This window comes from Adiantum capillus-veneris, chromosome 12 (genome assembly GCF_014529385.1).
Source record: "Adiantum capillus-veneris isolate H3 chromosome 12, ASM1452938v2, whole genome shotgun sequence".
NCBI classification, from domain to species: domain Eukaryota; kingdom Viridiplantae; phylum Streptophyta; class Polypodiopsida; order Polypodiales; family Pteridaceae; genus Adiantum; species Adiantum capillus-veneris.
The window spans coordinates 42,243,338-42,258,882 of record NC_140942.1 but is presented as its reverse complement, the minus strand read 5'-3'; the positions used below and the strand labels follow the sequence as shown (position 1 = coordinate 42,258,882).

At 40.4% G+C, this 15,545-nt stretch overlaps 1 pseudogene; it reads right to left on the bottom strand.

The window, feature by feature from the left end:
* Nucleotides 1-2,745: 2,745 nt before the first annotated feature.
* LOC147445638 (putative voltage-gated potassium channel subunit beta pseudogene) lies at nucleotides 2,746-7,903 on the bottom strand (annotated as a pseudogene).
* Between the last annotated feature and the right edge of the window lie 7,642 nt (nucleotides 7,904-15,545).

The following is a 15,545-nucleotide window of genomic DNA, read 5'->3' as shown; positions in this document are numbered from 1 at the left end:
ACTCATATTAGCATAGCTTAGCTTAGTAATTAGCTTGGTAGAGAAGATGAGCATGCATTGAAGCTTGGCTCTTGGTTGGATTTGCATCCACATGCCAAGAGAGTGTTGATGTAGGCTTCTATCTCACAAGCTTGGAGTAGGTGATGAGCTCTCCATTAAAGCTTGGGAGGAGATAGAATATTTTCCCTTCACACATGGTCAAGTGTGAGAGTGTGTGTGTCAATGCCAAGCAAAAATCAGCCCCCTCTCTCTCTTGGGCGAGCCCTAGCTGCTAAGTTAGTCTGGCTTTTGCCTCATTGGACCTCCCCAGGTCAAGCCAATAGGGATTAAGCAGCATAAGTGATAGCCTTCTGACATGTGTCCCCCTTTCCCCTTTTGTGAGAGCTTTAGATAATTAAATAATTAAACTAAACTCTCATTGGACCCCTTTGCCTCCTGGCCAATAGGAATCAGGCAAGCCATGGGGCTCCTGAATGCTCATTGGACCCCTTGGGAGACTGCCCAATAGTCTTCTAGGACACTTAATTCTTATTGGTTTCTTTTATTAAATGTTTTTAAATTAATTAAACTAGATTTACTCTAGCCTAATTCTCATTGGTCCACTTCAAGGGTCTTCCAATAGGAATTGGGCATACCTTGTGGGCATCTGGCCTAGGGAGCTGACATGTGTCCTTCATTCCCTTTGTGTAAAGGGAGCCTGTGTGTGTGTGTGTGGCTTTCTCTCTCATCCCCTAGCTTTGGGGCTCGCCCCCTCCCATGTAGGGATGTAGAAAGACTTTTTGGGCACACACTAAGCATCCAATTTTCCCTAAGGTTGACCTTTGGACACAACCTTTGAATTTTGGAACCTTAGCATTTTGGAAGTCTTAATGGGCTGAACCTTAGGGTTTTTTTAGCCCGTTGTTTCACATGGCTCTTTTGCAGATGGCCCCCCCTTTGGATCCCTATTTTCCCTCCTTTGGATCCCTACTGTGGCCGGTCTGCTAACTTAACCAATATTCTAGCTTTTTCTCCCTTGGCACTTCCCCACATTAAATGATCAGTTTAATATGAGAAAATCATTTAGGAGAATTAGATATTGATTATTATGACATTTGAAGTTGAGTCTACATGATACTGGCGATCTTGCTGATGTCACTCTTTACCAAACTGTTGTTGGCTGCCTCATTTATGTATGCAACACGAGGCCATATATTCAGTTTGCAGTCTCACAGGTCAGTAGATTTATGCATAGCCCAGGGTCTAAGCATTGGCAGGCTATCAAGAGGATTTTCCGCTACCTTAGTGGCACTTTACATCTTGCCTTGTTTTATCCCAAGGGGGGATCATTGCCGCCAGACTTACATGCTTTTTCGGCCTCAGATTGGGCTGGTTGTTTTGACACTAGAGTATCCACAAGTGGTTTTTATTTCATGCTTGGCAGTTCATGTATATCATGGTTGAGCAAGAAGCAACCTACTGTGGCCACTTCGAGTTGTGAGGCTGAGTACAGGGAAGTCCTCACAACTACGGTTGAGTGTGTATGGCTCAGACGCCTTATGGCTGATTTGGGTGTTGGACAGGACACTGCCAACACTATCTACACTAACAGTCAGAGCGCATTGGCAGTTGAGAGGAACCCAGTTTTTCATGCTCGCACAAAGCACATTGAGGTGCATTACCACTACGTCAAGGAGAGGCCCTCAACAGGAGAGGCCAGCTTGGCTTATGTGCCAACACATGACAACCTTGCAGATCTTTTCACAAAGGCATTGTCTCGTGAGAAGCTCGAAGCTTTCCGCAAAGCTTTGGGCTTACTCCCCTTTGTGGACTGATCATGTCCTCATGGCATGGCACTTCCCTTTACTCATGTGCCAGCTCTCGTTCACCGCATCACTCTAGGGGGGATTTGTTACCATATACATGTGGTAGTGATGTGTGTGAACACACTAGGACTGCCGGGGCATTTTTTCCCTCTTTAGGAGGTTTTTCCCCCTGTGCATTGTATATACGCCCATCACTCTAGGGCTATCTATGTTTCTATTTGCACACCAAGTAACACACTCTCAGGACCGCCGGGGCATTTTTTCCCTCTTTAGGAGGTTTTTCCCCCCATGCATCGTATATACGCCCATCACTCTAGGGCTATCTATCTTTCCATTTGCACACCAAGTAACACACTCTCTATTGTGTGCCTTGAGCTTCCTTCGTCTTCTCCAGGCTGTGTCCGTTTCTCTGCAACCCTAATTCCAACAAGAGACTCATACATTTACTACGTGGATGCATGAACTGCAAGTTCCACATGCAAATGGATCTAAATACCTTTGGGTCGAGTAAGAAGTGAAAGGATATTTTCGGATCCCATTGATAAAAACACTTTTGGAAATCCTAGCTAATCAAAGCTATGCAATTTGTACATGCGAAGGTTTTTTATTTTATTTTTAAATCGACTTTAATAGGGCTTCGTATGACCTTAAAAGTAGTCCGCGTCGGTGTGGCCTGGTCCCAACATGGGACGACGCCACCATCGTCATCAGTAGATCCGGACACTGCTCCTCTATAATTTTTGCTTCTTTATGTAAAATTGGCAACTCATTAAAAACATGATTACATTTTCAATTTAAAAGAAAGGCTATTGGGCATGTTGGCCAAAGCTATTTTCATTTTCGACATGTTTCAAAGGGCTGGAGTGTGTGATTGAATTGTGATTGATACAAGCGCCGCTTTTGAGATTGTGATGTGGGCCGCTCATCAATGTTTCCTCGCTCAACTGAATCTCCATCTGCGCCCCTTGTGCTTACTAAGCTTAGATGTCATGCCATGCTCAAACCATGTAGAGGGAGGAGAAGAGCAAACAACATGGAAGGGGCGGTTGCCAATAGGATGTGGGATGTGGCCCTCGGTGACGATTTCATCTGTCAACAAATCTATAACTCTCAAAGACTCCATGTTCTCAACTTCGTGTTGCTCTTTTGTAGCCCGAGTTAAAAGTGTATTGACATTTTCATTCTTGACACACCATGAAATGGCCAATTGGGCAAGTGTTGCTAATCCCAACCTTTTTGCAATAGGCCTGAAAGCATCCACTTTCTAAAGAATTTCATCAACAAGTTTCCTACTGGCCAAGTTCTTGTAGTTCTCTAAGGCAAAACGACTGTCAGCAGGTGGAGGGCTTTTTACAAAGTATTTGCCTATAAGAACACCATATCCAAGCGGCCTCCACATGATCAAACCCAAACCGAACTTCTGATAGAGGAGAGCATACTCTAACTCCACCCGATCACGCGTAAGTAGGTTGAAGTGAGGTTGCTCAACTGCAGGGCCGATCAAGCCAAGACGGGAGGCTACTGCCCAAGCTTCAGTGGTCTGTTTGGCATCCCACTCACTGGTGCCCCAATAGAAGTCTAACACTTGTCAATGATGTAGTTCATGGCTCGCATACAGTCTCCTTGATAGGATCAGTAGTGTTAAGTTTGAGACAAAAGAGTACATTGACATAGTCCATTTGCATGCGTCGGAGATAGGGTTGTGTACCCTCAATAATATGTTTGCAAGAGAGATCGACATCGTTCACCCCTTGGCTATCCCTCCTAGGATAGTTTCCTAAGATGTTAAAATTATCTTTTCTTCTTCCTCCTCTCTCTTTCAACCAAAACAGTGCTCACAAAATGCTGGTAAATCTTGAAGTCGAGGGAGGGAAAAAAAAAGAAACGGGGAAGAAAACCGCAGGCATTATTTGCAGCCACATGGCAAATTTCCCACCAGAATCCCAAATGCTATAAAATTGTCTATAGATGCGATATGGTGTGCTTGCTCATGAGGCATGGGTTGAGCATGGCCTCTTGAGCAAGCACACCATATTGCATGCCTGCAAAATTTGACAAGTTCGAGCTCTCTTGATTCCTGTTTCCTCATGACAAACATAGGCTTACCTACAATCCCCTTCTGAAATTATAACCCAAGTAGACATAATGAATGTTCTTATTTCTCAACATAGTTGTTCTACTCGTGTTAAACAACTTCTCGAGTGCCGCATGGGAGAACATGAAGTAATCATGTCACAACATCCACTCCTATTGTCTGTTGCTCCACATCCTTTTTGCCTATCCATCCCATATCGATGGAAGACAACACTCTATGCTTCTCCCGATGTATGTTGACCGATGTATTGAGCATGCACGGATGCACCTTGCTTCTACAGATGCCAACTTTAAGTGAGTTTGTTGCTCATATTTGCTCAAAATTTGGCTTCGCTTGAGTTTCTTTGCTCAAAAATTGGAAACCCTCAGCTTGCAAAGATAGCTTGATGGCACTCTCAAAGCCTCCAATGTAGTGGGAAGTTTTGATAGTTTTTGTGCTCTAGGCTCAGGTTAACTTCCTTGCTACATCATCAGAGTAACAATCTACCTGGTCGTAGCAAACTCTACACTTTGATGACCACATAGAGGACAACAAAAGCAGGGAGCTATCACCCTTGTTTTGATATCAAGTGAACATTCATTGATGAACCACTCGCACCAATCGTCATCATTTTTCCTCTCTTATCGCTGAAGTTTCTTTGCTATAAAGAATCGTGGTCATGGATCATGTGCATCAGTAGGTCTTTGTTCCTCCGACCAAAGTTCTAGCTATAACATGTTCCCATCTATGGCTCTTCTCATCCAAAACAACATTGGCATTAGCAAAAATGGGCCCTTCTTGAGATAATGAGATGATTGACTACATTCAATAGCTAAGAAGAGAAGGGTTGAGCAAGATAACAAGAAGCCTAAAAGAGAGTCAACAAAATCTTAGGTTATGTTAAGATTTCAGAAACCTCGCTTAAATGCATACATATAAGCTAATCGATCAAAACATCTAGTAATGTAACAAACGTTCGTGTATATCTTGTGTAAAAGAATGAGAAAATACTTATTATAGTTTGAATGATTTAGGCATTTTGAAGACTACCATAGATTAAGATTTACAATAAAAGTAAGATAAATTTTTGTGCGTGACTAATTATTTGTTTTCTTTAATTGATTATTTAGAATTATATTTAAATGGATTTTTTTAATTCACAAGCATGATCAATATAAATATACAAGGTGTGCTTTGCACCTTGGAGAACATAATATTCATCATATGCACAAAGGAGGAGTAGGATAATTGACCCATTGATGAAATGCTACTTGATCGTGTTGCTCGAGATCCAAACAATTGGGACAGTGTGGCACTCAAGATCTAATCATGGAATAGCTTATTGGAAAGGGTTTAGCAACTCCTGATGTGATTGGTGATGGATAGATCATTGAATTTTTTGGAACAAACACATAGCTGAAAAAAGTTTGTACGCAAAAAACTCAAAGAATATCATTGTAAAGGGTCTTAAGGTTGTATCGGAATTTAAAAGCAAGTGCATATTTCCATTTATCCATATTGTCTCATGTGTTTAGAATTTTAAGAGAGGGTTTAGGTGGTGGATTTAATTTGGTGAATTGAATACATTTATGTGGAAATTTGAATCAAATGCGGGTTCACTTTGATAATTTTCATTGGATGCATGTGACCATGTGTGGATTGAACTTTGGAGGGTGCTAAGTAATGTGGTTCAAAAACAAGGAGTTAAGGACTCATAGATGGAGCAAGTGCAAACTAGATTGTGGTGCACATGGATTTTTATGGGGGAGTAAAGATCCCCTTCAAACGAAGAAAGGTTGTGTGTTTTCCATTGGGAGAAAAGTATGGTTCAACATGTTGTCAAGTGGATTCGTATGAGATTTTTAGCGGGATCACAAGATTTTCTGCCGCAATGGAGAGATGCATCTACAAAAAATGTGATAGATATTTGCAAGGCAAAGCTTAGGAGATTTTGAAAAGCAAGAATGGTTGTTGGGGCGAGGTTTCTCATTGGAGACATGGCTAGCTTGGTGGGATGTAAAAGTGCCTCATTGGGGGGAGATATTAGTGCCACAAGATGCATCTTGAGTCTTTGTACAATTTCCAAAACTAATATGCATTCCCCCGTTGGCTACAGGAAGCACATAAGTCTGCATGAGGCAACACATGAAAACATGGCTTTTGTTGTTCTTCAAAGAGTAAAGTCCAATGCCTACTTATAAGATGTTCAGACTTCCACCAAGGCATTCAAGACTTGGTGGATTGATTCATGAATCAGGAAGAATGAACTAGTTGAGCTCACACACTCTTTCAATGCATGAAATGGGAATGACGAATCTTCAAATACGTAGAACAACACACCAAGAGAAAATTGAGTTTGTGTCAAATCCTGCTTGGTTTTGACATGAATCCCCGCTTTGTGGTGTTGTTATTTCTAAGTATCTTGCACAATGTCAATCATTCAAAGTGATTTCTATTGTTCCACTTCACCTAACTGTAGGAATAAACAGCCATGGGATTGACCTCTTACCTCGTTCCATGAGGCATTCATACCTTGCATGATATACATCCATGACCCATGAAGACCATGTTAAATGAAGTCCAAAGACTACATCGTAGGCGGTCCATGATCTCTATGATTTTAGCAGCCTTGCTTTGGGATATAAAAGGCACTATGTATCTTGTTCAAATTTAGCGCAAATGCATCACTACTTTCTTTTGCACTTACGTTGAGCCCTCTTGTTATCTAAATTGTGATTAACTTCATTATGTCAACCACTAATGAACGACACTAATACCCATACGTCCCAGTGCACTAGGTATTATCATGTGGTATAAGAGCCATTAGGGCTGATCTCATTTCTAGACCCACTTAGAGCGAATATGAATCATCATCAACTCTACGTTAGATCAAGTGTGGACCCTTCTTCTGACCTCCTGCTATTGAATCCAAATGCTTGCATTATTTAGTATTTTTTGGGTTTTCATTTTTTAAAGGTATTCAAAGGATTGAAGGGAACGTGGGTTTTTGGTGGACTGAGGCTAATTTTGAATAGCTTTTGTTGAAAGCTAAAGTCAAGTGTTGGCTACCACACATTATCAAAAAAAGAAAAAAATAAAAAAAGAACTCTGTGCGAGCACCACAATGCACAAACAGATCACCCTCTACATTAAAGATCTGCCAGCTCTACTCATTCTCTGCTCGTCCTCACTTATCCCCATCACCAGCCTTGCAAGTAAGCTTGCTGCGCTCTTGGCTTTTCTTTAACCTCAATTGTTGTAGAAGAGGCTCAAGCCCATGAACTCATGTTGTGCTATAATCAAAGTCTTAGATCTCGCTTAAGGCTGCCATCAATCCTTGTCACCAAGAAGGATCAAGGGGCTATCCCATCAACAACTGTAGAAAGCACTCGTTGTTGTAAGAGGAACCTCCATAACCCTCCCGATAGCTACCATATCTAAGTCTTAGATCTCGCTTAAGGCTGCCATCAATCCTTCTCACCAAGAAGGATCAAGGGCCTATCCATCAACAGTTGTAGAAAACACTCGTTGTTGTAAGAGGAACCACCATAACCCTCCCGACAGCTACAATATCTAAGTCTAGATCCTCAAAGGAGGAAGCAACAAGGCCTCTTTGACTTTCATCTATGCAAAAATCCTCATTCTGCTCATAGCCTTGATGTTGAGTTTATTCAGCTTTCCTGACGACATTTCTTCACACCCGTGTAGTTCTCACAACTCAACCAAGCACAACCTCAGCCCTCACTTTCACCATCCTCTCAAGCCTTGGTGCTATAGCTTTTGCCATCGACTGTTTTGCACCAGTTGCAAATATTTTTATGCAATGGAAGCCTTCTTAGTCACGTTAAGAGGTTATTCACATTAAGAAGCTTAGCTATAATAACTTTTTCTCGAGCTCTGTTAAAGGGGGAGCACTATCCACTTCTTCTTTACGATCATTTGCTTTTATTTTGTAGGCCAACTTTGTGACGTGGTTAGAAACTACCAAGAGATTATCTCTTCGGTAAGACTTCTCGAGTATCATGGGCAAAGACACTCTCATCGTATTTGATGGTAACGGGTTCCACACATGGCAAGCCAGAGTTAAGGGCTACTCAATGCTTAAAAACTTGTGGTCAGTTGTTTGCCCTCTGGAAGAGAGCGAGAGGATAGAGACTAGAGCTAGTCAGACAAAATTTCAGGAGAAATATGAACAAGCCTCAGGAATCCTCCTTACGTCATTGGATGATAATCATATACATTATTTGGATGAGTGTAAGACCTCATATGAGGCATGGCTTACCTTAGAGAGGCAATTTGGTGCCAAGACCAACAAATCTAAAATAGCTTTCAAAATGCAATTGTATTGTATTAGCGTGAAGGTAGGTGAAGATGTAGCATCCTTGGTCAATAGGATGAAATACATTTGCACTCAACTGACTTACAACAAGTGCCCTATTGACGATGAAGACAAGGTTGCTATTTTACTCAAAGTTGTGCCCGAAGACACCTTCGATCAAATTGTCACCGTCCTCACGAAAAAGGACCTAGCACCAAGTTTAGAAGACACCATAAATTCACTCCAAGACCATGAGAAGAAGAAGGACCTTAAGGAATAATCAAGAGGCACTTATATAGCTTCATCAAACAAATCAAAGTGCAAGAAGTGTGGTAGGTCAAAACATGCTACAAAGGATTGTTACATGAACAATCCATGCATGATGCAGCATATGCCACAAGATAGGACACCCTTCATTTAGATGCTTCAAGAAGGATCAAGGAGGATATTCAAGACCAAGAAATTACGACGACAGATAAAAAGGAAGAGTTCATATGACGGCTGCTCAAGACGACTCTGAAGAACAACATGATGCACCTTCTGCTTCTACGACTTCAAGATCATGCAATTACATTTGTGAATATTCTAAATGTACTCTAGTATTTTGAACCTAGGTATAGTAAGTGAACACCTTGTGAACCATAGTGATGAATCAAGTTGATGCAATATGATGTATTAGTGTATCACAATATCCTAGATGTATCACTTCTTCTAAGGGCATCACCATGACTAGGTTTACGGGGGAGTTTGTAGGGATAATCCTAGCCAGGGATTTCCCTCTTACCTCTTTCCATGAGGCATTCATGCCTTGCATGATATACATCCATGACCCATGAAGACTATGTTAGATAAATTCCAAAGACTGCATTGAAGGTGGTCCATGATCTCTATGCTTTTAGTAACCTTGCTTTGGGATATAAAAAGCACTATGTATCTTGTTCAAATTTAGTACAATGCATTACTACTTTCTTTTGCACTTATGTTGAGCCCACTTGTTATCTAAATTGTGATTAACTTCATTATGCCAACCACTAATGAATGGCACTAATATCCATCCACCTTAGCGGCTAGGTATTATCACTAACATTCTCTCACTTGAATTGTCCATTCTAGAGAGATAAAGTACAAATAGTCAAAGGAACGAGAACTACAAAGATGGTAGAAATGTGAATTCATAACCTATTATTGTGAGAAGAATCATGCTACCTTTAAAAGTCCCTAGTGAATCCATTATTGAGCTTGATGTGACTTTATGGGAGCGATACGACATCAAAATGGGTATTGTATGTCTCAGGGACTGTGCTGAAAGTTTAGCCAAATGAGGGAGAAGTCAACAAGACGGTGAATTCTTGGCTTGCTAACGGTGATAATTTCTAAAGTCCCTAGGAAATTTATTTTGGATTTGACATGTTTTTACGAGACTACTATGATATTAAAATGGGTCCCATATGCATCACGAACTGTACAAAAAGGTTAACCACCAAGAGGGGGGAATTGGACATTAAGGCTAAACTTGATTGACAAGGAAACAATGGGTGGTGGAGAAGGTGGGAAAGGTCCAAGAGGGGGCTCCCTGGTTTAATGTGGGGCAAGGAACCTCAATCTCCCCTCATCCGCAACTTTACACACAAAAGGCAGAAAAAAATTTCACCAATAATAGAATGCTTAGTGGTGAGGGGTTGGTTTCATTATTTTCACCAAGAATAGCATGCATAGAGGTTAGGGGTCAACTTGGCTCATGTAGGGCTAGTCTATAGTTAGTTTTTCATGCAAGAAGGTTCCTCTCCAAGGTCTCTTCTCCTACTCTCGACACACACACATAGACTCCTATGTATGAAGGTATACTGCACACTACTTCTTTTGTCATCTCTCCTAAATCTCAAAAGGCCTCTTGGCTTGATGAGTTTTTGAAGCTTTGATGTGGAGGGATCCTTCTTTCTAAATGGACTCCTTAACAATTGCTATGTTTTCGGATTATGGAGTTATCAATCTTCTTAATCCAAAAATGTCAAGGGGCACAAGCAAGATGTGATTGATTCAAAGTCCCTCTCATAAAGAGGAGCAACTAATGAAATCCCTTTTGGAGGGGAGATCAGCTCCATAAATCCACTTTTAATTTGTGTCAATAAAGAGCCACTATAAGGGAGTCTTAAAATAGACCCAAATACCAATGTTTTCTAAATGGGATTTTTATGCCCGTGGCATTGATATACATGTTTATCAAAGCATTGAAAGCAATGTAGTGGTATGAGCATCTATAAAAGCATTATTACTTGCATCAATATCACAATTATTGATAATAGCAATTGTGATTCCGATGCTAATATTGACATTGTAGATCCTTAATTATCAAGACACATAGCTACTGATGCAAAAATTTTGGGGTGGAAGAGCTTGTTGGCTCTGCCACCCAATCAAACATAGTAGATAGTGAGGCTTCCCCATGAAAATATGCATGAAAGACCACCGATACAACTTCAAAACATAGAGACAAGGCAAAATTTGGACAAAATTTGTATTTCATTGTTTTCAAATCGTGCAGTATTGATATACAAGTTGAATGTTTAATTACAAAATGGGATGTGTGTGCCATCCCCAATAAGTACACATATGTTTATAAAAGAATACACTTTATTACGTTGCAAACTCTGGTGTAAACAAAACTCTTGAATGATTTTTGCTACTCAAGAGGAGGGAATCCCTCAAGGACCCTACAATAGACATCTAAAAAAGTACACTTTGCTGAGCTAGATCATCATTCTCTTTAGAGAAGAGGAAGACATCCTTCATGAAAGGTAGATGGATCTCTATGATAGAATAGTCATTAACCAATCATAAGAGAAAGATATGCTGTGGATACAGTAAAGTCTTATGACTTTAGATGATGAAGTTCATCCAAAGCACACCAGAACTAATCTCCTTCTCCCTCAACGAAGAGAGGTCACCGATACACAAGGAGCCAAACCGATTGGGGCATTAAGACTATGTTGGCTTGTTAGGCATGTTGGAATAGCTTATGCACAATTGGAAAGATGATTTCCAATGTGCAGGATCTGTGAACACAAAAGATGTCTTTATCTGCCCACTTAAAAATGACGATGTTTTGTCAAAGGCACCATGGTTTGAACGTGTGGCAGCTTCTCTAAAGTTTCCAAATAGAGTTGCTTAACTTTGCCATATAGGTAGAGAGAATGATGTTGAGAGAAACTAAACTACTACATAGTGGGAAGGTTTAGCTATGATTTACGCAGTGAAAATTTTTTGCTACTACCTTCTTGCAAACAAATTTATTTTCTATGTAGAGCATCAAACCTTGTTTCACGAGAAGAATTACACGATGGTTGTTAATTCTTCTTGAGTTTGATTTTACCGTTGTGGTGAGACTCGATAAAAGACATGTCATGGTGGATCATTTGTCTCACATACCCAATGGCGAAGCCCCTACTAGAATCGATGATGAATTGCTCTTTTTTTCCCTACTCCTAGTCAAGACCATGCCTGGATGGAGTGAGAAGATTGTGGACTTTTTAGTTAATGGTTTCCCACCCAAAGAGCTTCATAAAGATATAGCTCAAAAACTATTAAAAGAATGTGAACCTTATTCTCTAATTGTAGGAACTCTCTACAAGCTAGGGAAGGACGATATCCTTAGATGTTGTGCTCGTGAGGATGAGTATTTATACATATTGCAAGAAGCCCACATGGGTATAGCCGGAGGACATTTCTCATGGGAACAACTTTGCTAGAAAGGTGTTGCAATCAGGCTATTGGTGGCCTACCTTATTCAAAGATGCATCACTTTTTGCAAAAGGGTGTGATGAATGCCAACGTTATAAGATTACGCAACATAAGGATAAGATGCCCTTACATCCTATTAACGTGACTCAACCATTTGAAAAATGGGGTTTAGACTCTGTAGGTCCCATTAGTCTGGCAGCTTGTAACACCCAATCTCGATATATTATTGTTGCCACTAACTATGTGACAAAGTGGACGGAAGCCAAGGCGACACGCAAGGCTGGTGCAAGGTCAACTCATAAGTTTCTCTTTGAGAACATTATTACAAGATTTGGTTGTCCCTTTGAGATTATGAGTGAAAATGGTACTCATTTTATAAATGAGGTGATAAAGGAACTCACGACAAACTTCATGATAGCCCACCATAAGTCCATGCCTTATTATCCACAAGAAAATGGCCAAGCTGAGAGCACTAGCAAGACCTTAATTTCTATCTTGACCAAAACAGTGGAAGCTCATCGCATAAATTGGGATTTGAAGCTGACATCAGCTCTATGAGCTTATTGTATTGCTTACAAAGTGGCTATTAATTATACACCATTCAAAATGGTATATGGCCAAGAAGAAGTTCTGCCATGGGAGTTTGTAATTCCTAGTCTATGGGTAGCTTCACAAGAAGGTTGGGATGGTAACCCTTTAGTTGAGCGTTTATATATCCTTGAGAGGTTAGATGAAGAAAGACAATTGGCTGTACAAAATGCACTTGTGGAGAAAGATAGGAGAAAGAAATGGTTTGACCGTCATCTAAAGGACAAAGATATTAAGGTTGGGGATAAATTCCTTATGTATGAAGTGCGTAACAAAAAGAAAAAGTTGACATATGCGGGAAAAGGACCATATAGAGTATGCAAAATCACCCCACAAGGTACCATTTGTGTGGAAACTCTTGATGGATTTGAAACCATTGGATTCCTCAATGGGAGTAAATTTAAAAGATACTATGATCCTTTAAGCCAAGAGGAGCTATGTGCCATCCATAAAAAAAAAGGAAGCCAGGCACAAGCAGAATTGAAAAAGATACAAACGCAAGTTGAGGCTAAGGAGCGACAACAACGTATTAGACGCCAACAAGAGGCCAACCTTGGATTCACACATGCATTTCAGTTTGAAATAGAGGATGATTGGTTGGGCTCTAACACACCTCTACGATACCCTATTGAGTTAAATAGTGCCTATGGGAAAATGCTATATAACGCCTTATTGGACACAAGTGCTAAATATAATATGCTATCATATGGAGTGGTGTCATTTAGGAAATCCATCTCTAGCTGAGAGTACTATCAAAGTCAAGGGTATCACCAAGAAAAAAACTATGATTTTTGGAACTTGGCACACTTTTGTCAGTTATGACAATGGGGTTGTAGCTCAAGACTTTTTGGTCATGCCTGCTGAAACTATAGAAGACAATATAAACCTAGGATGCACATGGATGATAGAGACCAAATGCACTATTGATTGGGAGAATGGGAGTGTCACAACACAAAAACCAACTCTTAGCCTTGCCACTCAAGTGCTAGTCTCTGAGATATCACCTCTCAAAAAAATACAACCCAAAACAGTGCATGTCCAAGATGTTGAACCATCTATAACTATAGCCCAACCCTCTACAACTTCAACTTCTATAGCTGAAACAAAGCTTGAGACACACAAGACCCATCATGATATAACAAAGAAAACATACAAATAGGTCCCTAAAGCTTCTTTAGCGACCATTTTTTATGCTAAAAAATAGGAGCCTTGTAAGAGACACCCTATTCACTCCAAGAAATGTATGAAAACGTTGCATTGGATTCCTAAATGACTATTGGAAGCCCAAGGCTACTATGAATGGAATGATCAAATCTGGGTGCCTAAACATAGATTGTGTTCTTACCTATCACCTATAGTCCCATGTGAGCCAAATTCTGTAATGATAAAGTCGATTGAAGATTGTGGGAAGGGATCACATAATACTATATACCTGATATGGAGCTAGTTTGGGTACCCAAGCGAGAACGATTTGTTTCACTCAGCTCAATCGTAGACGAAACAAATGAAGCTTCTTGCTCTTCATGTAGTTCTTCTACAGAAACACAAGCTTCTTCACAACCCTCTTGGCCCACCTCTCCTACCTGTCCAATGAAAACGAACAAAATTTGGTGCAACGGTGACAAGCACCCTGGTGGAAATAAAATCTTGTGCTTCCTTTTATGAGAGTGTGCCCAATAGTGCTTTCCACAACCATTGATTTCAATGGGTGGAGACAATGGTTTGAGCATCAAACTTACAAGGAAAGCTCTTGAAGAATGGATGACGATACGAAGTTAAAAAATTCTTAGACCTTAACAATTGTCTATGCTTTTCTTACAATTAGAGGTAATGTTCTTTAAATGTTTTGTAGACTACAAATCATCTCGACAAGCTAGCTATCCAAAGTAGAGGCTCTCAAAACGTGTCCATTGGTATGGATGGCTCACTATGACACTACCTGAGCCACTTGAGACCATCCATTCTTTGATTTTCTCACTCAGAGTTCTTGAAGCATGGTTGTGCATAGCTACTCAAGTGCAAAGCATTGAGTGATGTCATTAGTGGACCCCCTCACTCTTAATGCCAACAAATGTATACTAGTGGATCGCAAGGCTGCTCTGTATGCCTTTTCAAGCAAGCACCTTGGGTCATGCCTGTTCCATTGTGCCCTAAGCTTAGGTTAAGTGGTGACAAACTATGAAGAAATTTTAAAGACACTTGACATGAGACCCGTTGTTCATCCCATACCAGTAGATGTAATTAGCAAAAAGATTAACAGTCCATGATAAAAGAAATAAATTTGGTCTCTTGAATTGTCTTTTTTATTTAATTTTGTATCGTACATTTTCTAGTTTCTCAATTTTGTTTGTAGAACATTGATTTTGGCCAAGTGTGCCACGTGTGACTGCAAAGGCTCTCGAAAAAACTCCAATCTACAAAGGTCGCAATGTGGATGTAGGGGGCGATCGTTAGGCAATTCAAAATGTGTCAATTGGAGGGCCAGGTGGAGTCTACGAGGTGTCGAGGATGTGTTGCGATGTTTGGCAAGGTTGATTAGGACAAAACAATGCACTATGCACCAGAGGTGCAATAGGGGCAGGGAAAAAACATGCAATGTGAACCACGATGCGGAGAAGACAGAATTGCCTCTTGCACATCATGGTGCACAATGCATTTATTTGGCCTGCTCAGCTTCACCCCAAGAGCTGCCACATGTCCTTGGTATCCTGTATGCTCCATCCGACCCTCCAATCGACCCATTTTGACGAAAAAACGCCCAACAATTGCCCCTAGCATCCACACTATGACTCTATGAATGCGAGGTTTTTGAGAGCTTTTACGGTCATGCGTGGCTGAAAATAATTGACACCACACCCTCACTTAAATTAAACAACTTGAATTGTACAATTACAAATAATTCACAATTTTAAACAAATAATTATCAATATGAGAGAAGTCAAATAATTGATATTATATGAAAAGGTTACAACTCTCAAAGAGTGCTTATATGGGGAGATTTTAATTTTTAAAGAGGCAACCC